Source organism: Mustela nivalis, assembly GCF_964662115.1.
Source record: "Mustela nivalis genome assembly, chromosome: 4".
NCBI lineage: Eukaryota > Metazoa > Chordata > Mammalia > Carnivora > Mustelidae > Mustela > Mustela nivalis.
This window is the reverse complement of record NC_139023.1, coordinates 97,992,588-97,999,789: the sequence shown is the minus strand read 5'-3', so window position 1 is coordinate 97,999,789 and position 7,202 is coordinate 97,992,588.

Sequence of the window (7,202 nt, the reverse complement as noted above, 5' to 3'; positions counted from 1 at the left end):
GAGTTATAGGATCGAGCCCCATGTGGGGCTCAGCATGGAGTCTGCTTGTCGCTCTCCCTCTGCTCCTTCTTTGCGTGTGCTCTCTCCCAAATAAATAAATAAATAAATAGTCTTGAAAAAAGAAGGCTCATTGGAGTAATATCCCACAAGGCCTCCTTAGGCATCCCCCATACACCATTTTCCTAAGAATATCTAACTATTGGTTTCTGAGATAAAAGCTCCCTCATCCTTTCTTCTTTCTTTCTTTTTTTTTTTTTTCTGTTTTGGTCAGCTGTAAGCCAAGTGAAGATTTTTTTTTTTTTTAAAGATTTTATGTATTTATTTGACAGACAGAGATCACAAGTAGGCAGAGAGGCAGGCAGAGAGAGAGAGGAGGAAGCAGCAGGCTCCCTGCCGAGCAGAGAGCCTGACGCGGGGCTCGATCCCAGGACCCTGGGATCATGACCTGAGCCGAAGGCAGAGGCTTTAACCCACTGAGCCACCCAGGCGCCCCGCCAAGTGAAGATTTTCAACTTGGCAAATTAATCCACTGTCTCCTGCTTATGACTGGCTAAAAAGAACATGATATCACATTATTTATTCACAAAAATACATGCTTTGATATGTGACTATGAATTAATTAACCATTTGTGTAAAAAAATCCATTTTGCCTCAATGATTTCATGTAAGCACCTGAGAAATTGTTTTTTGGAAAGCTGCTGGGAAATTCCCAGAGTCAAATAGTGAACTTTCAACATGAATCTCTTTTTAATTTACAAGCAAATAATCCTCAGGCATGTTCGTATAGTTTCAAACTATTCTGGCTGGTCCTCATAGCAGAAAAGGGAAAAAAAATGTACTTTTCTGAAAGTAACTCTAATTTTCTTCCCACATTCAGCATACGTGAAGGAATTTGGGGGAAATTTTACACTTTGTGAAACCTATTTATAAATTTTTCTTATGAAAATATTATAACCACCATAGCAATCATAGGGAGAGGAAGTGCTTGATCGATCTTGGTGCAGGTTATTGGCTCTGAATATTGGAAGTGAAAGCTGTTGAGGTCTGTGGTATGGGATTGGTGGGCTGAAGTATCCTGTTAAAAGGGAAAACCTTACACATTTCAGTATTTGCAGGCATTTTTAAGACAAGTAGATATGACCTTTCAGGAAAAAAGTGCCAAAGAGGTGGACTGCTTCCCTTGCCAGGAGACAGAGTTTTTGAGTAGCTCTCAGGAGAACAATAATGGCCCAACATGGGTTTGATTGATTTGCAACTGGATAGGTACTAACTTGAAGAAAGTGTTCTAGAAATATTTGGAAGTTATGGTTTCTCTGTTGAACTGGCTTGAAAATTTAGCTGTCCCTGCAGGTGTTGTGTGATCTGTAAAACAATGTAGTGACTTGTGAGCTTTTGAAGGTAGGTGATGAAGGAAGACAGTGGTCTGTTGAAAAAAATAAAAATTCTCTTTTCGGTCAGGAATGGTGGCTTGGCTTGCTGCAAGCTACCTAACATTTACAGATGACTCAGGATGGACCAGGCACTATCTAAGAACTTTAATGTATTTATTTATGAGGGAGATACTATTCCTACCCACATTTCATAGATAAGGAAATTGAGGTAAACAGAGGTTAGATAACTTGGCCGTGGTTATACATCTGGTTAGTGGATAGAGTGAAATTTAAACCTAGGTAGTTTGCTCTAGAGCACATGTTCTCCATTATTTTGCTACACAGCCTCCAAGGGTATAGCCACAACTTAAAGAAGTACCTGTAGGCTTACAACGTTCAAGTTACTTTGAAACAAGGCCGCATCCCTGCAAGAAAGTTAAGTGAGGAATTGGGTTGTTTTCTGAAGAATTTAGTCAATTCTATTTGGCAGCTCATTTTTTGAAAAACTCAAGTTGCTGGTGATGTTTCTAAGTCCCTGATTACTGTTGTTTAGTCAGTTCTCCTAAATTCTTGACTTCATTTTATTGACAGGTTGTACCAGCTGAAAACACCGAAGTGCAGTGATGCAAACGAAGTAGACCTTGAGCGTGTCTCCCTTTGCCGATGTGGATTTCTAGGAAGACTGTGGAGAGGGATATCTAATTTTAATTGGGGAAAAATGTTGGGGTCATCACAACCCTCATAGATCATCTGGAGTTGAGGGCACTGACGTCACTGAAGGTCAAAGGTCGGTGACTTGCTCAAGAGGACAGCAGCAGTTCAGAGAGCTGCTTATAAGCAGCCTAGAATGTTCACTTCCTCGAATAGAGCTCTTTCCACAGCAGCGCCCTCTGAGCTGAAGCAAGCTGTCAGGCAACACTTGAAAAATCATACTGAAAAGGAACAGCCCTGGTGACAAGGCGTTCGCTGACAAAGACATAAAATTGAACGGAAAAGCCCCCTATTGGAAGTCACCTGGGCCTTTCAGCCATGGACAGTCCTCTGAGGAAGAATCCATTTGGCTCAAGCCTGCTCTTTGATGCAGAGTATGCCTGACAATGAGGTGGCTGGGGTTGGTCGGGGCGGTGATAATGACAAGTTGGCAACCAAAATGAGAAGAAAGCAGATTTATGGCTTGAAACCCTAACCCAGCCACAGTGGAAAACAAAGGCTTATCAACTGCCAAGTGCTGAGGACCTCAGGAGAATAGGTATCTTGGGAAATTAGGCCAATTTCTTCTTCATATGTTTGTCCTTAAAATACATCACGATACTCTAATCCTACCTTTGACAGTTGTGGAATAGTTTGATGGAGATTGGTTTAAAGTTGCAGAAAAATCTTCCTATCTCTAGAAATTAATTTAAAACATCACAGCTCTATGAACTAAATGTTAGTGTCTCATATTTCTAGGCACAAAAAATATTTACTGACTACATAAATAAATGAATGTTCTAGTCAAGACATTACATCCCTGATCAATCTTTACCTATTTTTCTGTGGAATACATATTTAAAATTACGATCGAAACACTTCTTTTAAACAACTTCACTAGGATTTAATTAAATAACTGCCAGCTAGTCTCATTTGCATAATACTTTTTGGACTGCTTTGTACAATTTCTTTAAAGCCTTGCCTAGCTTTCTGTTAATAGTGAGAGAACATGACTGATGCCTTAGTTTACATGCATCTCATATTCTGTACAATTAAATTTCTCCTTTCCTATTCAGCTCACCTTGTTAGATGGGGATAAAATTGTCTTGTTCCAACTTAATAGGAATATTGCAGAACCAGTGAGGAAATGCCCAAAGTGCTTTGATAATCTTACTTGTGTGTGCCTGGTGATTATATTAATTAAAACGTCTTTTGTGAGCAGCACATGAACGGGTTTTTAGTCTTTGAAATAAGTTGGTTTTCAACCTTACGATGTAGTTAAATTCAGATTCGTTGTGAAATATAAATACTTGAGAGGAGAAAAAATTGGTAATTTTTCCCGCTCAAAGAAACATCCTGTTTTGCTAAAAGGAAAGGAAACAATCAGACCTCTGAGGTCATGACAGAAAGATAGAGCAGCCATTTGAAAGGGCTCACACTGACCCAAAACGAGATAACTTGAGCAGCTGAAAGAGAGTAATGACTTTGGTTTTCTTCTTTCTTTCTTTCTTTCTTTCTTTCTTTCTTTCTTTCTTTCTTTCTTTCTTTCAAGATTCTTATTTACTTCTTTGAGATAGAATAAGAAAGAGAGAGAGAAAGAGCACAAGCACAGGGAGCAATAGGCAGAGGGAGAAGCAGACTCTCTGCTGAGCAGGGAGTTGGATGTGGGGCTCAATCCCAGGACTCCAGGATCATGACCTGAGCCAAAGGCAGATGCTCAACCGATTGAGCCACCAGGTTCCCATTGACTACAGTTTGTTGAAACATATTGAATATATTAAAAAATCTATGAGTTCATAAATATAATGAGAAAAAGAAGGAATGAACGGAAAAAAAAATCTCGAAACTCATTTGTCACTATTGGAGATGCTTGGTGCACCAGATCAGTACTCCGAAAATTGCCATTTAAGGAAAGAATTAGAAAAAGAGGGGCGCCTGGGTGGCTTGGTGGGTTAAGCCTCTGCCTTCAGCTCAGGTCATGATCTTAGGGTCCTGGGATTGAGCCCCACATCGGGCTCTCTGCTCAGAGACTGCTTCCCCCTCTCTGTCTGCCTGCCTCTCTGCCTACTTGTGATCTGTCTGCCAAATAAATAAATAAAATCTTAAAAAACAAAAACAAAGGATTTATCCTGCCTACCTATATAGTTCCTTACATAAATTTTATTTCAGGATGCCCATATGGCCCGAGTTGATGAGGAATGCTTTCTAATCAAGCAGAACTATTTTAGTTAAGGTGGACACAAAAATAAAAGGATAAAATCTCAATTTTTCATCAGTAAAATAAAGGATTCAGACAGCTATTCTCAGAATGGCTGGCAAAAGGATTAGATGGGAAGTTTATAAGGAACTGGACATTTGGAAGATGTCAAAGTCCTAGCCTACAGAGGTGGGAGTGGAGAGCTGACGTTACAGAGTGGGGGCAGATTGCCATTTGAGCCACCTGGGCAGTCTGAGAGTCTCTAGAAGTGGGGCTTCCAGGCCTTATTTGCTTTTCTCAGAAATACGCAGTGCCTCCTAACATGTTGTTGCTAAAAATCTTAGGCTGGAATATAATGAAACTTGAAGGTCTGAATTCTCATTTATAGGCAAGACTAAGGACAGAGAACAAGTTAAATGATAGCACAAGCTAACGATCAGAGAATCCAGAGTGTGGGACATTTCGTAGGACCTACTGACCCTGTTTCTCTAAGAAAACACTTGGCATGAAAAAAAAAAGTTGGAGGAGATGTCTGTAAAAAGACATTTTGGAGATAACCAGGGGAATTTGGAAAATGGTCATTAGATGGTAATAAATGGTTAATTTTGCTAGGAGTCATAATATAAATACTGGGGTTATGTGAGAATTTTTTTTTTTTAAGGCAATGCTTCTTGAAGTATGTAAGAATAAAATATCATAATGCCTGGGATTTGCTTTAAAACAAACATGGCAGGGCACCTGGGTGACTGAGTGGGTTAAGCATCTGCCTTCAGCTCAAGTTGTGATCCTGGGGTTCCGGAATAAAGCCCCGCATTGGGCTCCTTTCTCAGCGGGAAGCCTACTTATTCCTCTGCCTGTGCTCCTCCTGCTTGTGCTCTCTGTCAAATAAATAAATAAAATCTTTTAAAAAAATAAAACAAATATGGTAAATATAGCAAAATGTTAATAAATGTTTAATCTAGATAGTAGGAATATAGGGCTTATTATAATCTTCTCCTTACTTTGATGTATGTTTGAAAGTTCTCATGATAAAAGGTTTAATCAGTGGTTAGATGCAATGAAGTTGCCATGAATTAAGTTCTGAGAAGCAGTTCAAAATATAAAAAAAATTCAAATTTTTTTTAAATGCACATATATATGTAAATGTGGGACATTTTAGGAAGAACTGAAATAGCTTTTTGGATATAATAAGGATTTTTATTGATAAACAACCTATATGTAATAAAAGAAAAAAAGGAGAGAAAGAAGCAGTCTGTAAGACTCTTATTTGTTGAGGATACTGGGTTTGTTCTAGTTTCAGAGCTGGACACAAGATAAATCCTTGGAGGAGAATGGCAATTTTGAAAGGAACATGCCGCTTTAATGAAAATGCAGTCACTGTAACATAATTGCAAAGCAATACAGAAAGTACACCAAAATTCTAGACGAGAAGAAACCTTTTTAGTGGCATTACACCTTAATTAAATGAGGTTTATAGAATTCCCAGAGTTAAAGCAAAATCTATAACCTACACTTCAAAGTTCAGTTAATCTCTTTGGAATGGACAGACAAGCAAATGGGTTTTCTTCCTCAGCACAAGAGCAGCTTGGGACGATTCATACAGCTTTCCTCATATCTCACTGAAGACGCTTCTAAATAAAAGGTTTATTTGTAAACTTAAAGGTAAGGTGTGTTTATTTGTAAGCTTAAAGGTAAGTTTACATTGAAGGACACTTAGTGGTTAATATTGCATTTACTACTTTTGAATGACAAGTACACACTTAATCAATTCAGCATTTCATATGTCTTCAGGTATTTTGAATAAAATAGTCATTTGGCAGTTGTCTATGTTCCTGCAGTCAAGTTTCTTTCACTAGAAAACCTCCTAACAAAACATGTTCTTTTTTTTTTTTTGAAGATTTTTAAAAATTTATTTGACAGAGAGAGAGATCACAAGTAGGCAGAGCAGCAGGCAGAGAGAGAGAGAGGGGGAAGCAGGCTCCCTGCTGAGCAGAGAGCCCGATGCTGGGCTCGATCCCAGGACCCTAAGATCATGACCTGAGCCGAAGGCAGAGACTCAACCTGCTGAGCCACCCAGGTGCCCCCAGATATTTAAATTTAGATGTTTGTGTTGGATTAATAGTCCTGGCAATTTCAAAATGTATTATACCAAAAAATGTTATTTAAGTTATGAAATGCAGGAACTCACCTCTATCTCTGTAAGAATTTCTTTTTTATTGCAATATTCATGCAATAAGTAGGTCTTTGGTGAAAAATGATCTCTTAGGACAGGTTACAGTAATATTTGGACACAAACAGTGGGTGCTTAGGTGAAAGATATTTTCTTCTCAAGGGTTTTTGCTAATCATGAATAAATACCAAAAGAAACAAGCAAAAATGTTAGGAAGAAGTTTACATTTGCTGTAATGGAAATAAATTGTTTGCCTTGCATCTCATTCTCTCTTAGCCTGAAAAAGGTATTTTCTTTGTTTATAGAACATTTTCTAATAATAAGACAATAATTGTGGTGCCTGGCTGGCTCAGTTGAGGAGTGTACAACACTTGATCTTGGTTTTGTAAGTTCAAGTCCCACCTTGGGTGTAGAGATTACTTAACGTAAATAAATAAACAATTTTTAAAGAAAATAATAAGGCAATGACAGCGAGGACAAGCAATTTTGTCTGCGTGTGAGTATCCATCCAGCTGTGTGGGTCTGGGTGGGGGGGCAGTCACGTGGCACATCCCATCCTCTCCCACTAAGGGATGGCGGCCATCCCTGAGATCACCACTGCTTCTCAGCAGCCCTCCTGTGGCCCCAGGAGAAGTTCTATAGGCGAATGTCTCAAGGCTCATGGTGAAGAACAAAGAGAGGCTCATGTATAGATCATCCAGAAAAGAGAAGGTAAAAATAACATTAACAAGAGTGGGAATATTAACTAATATTTACTGAGCAATTACTTTGTACC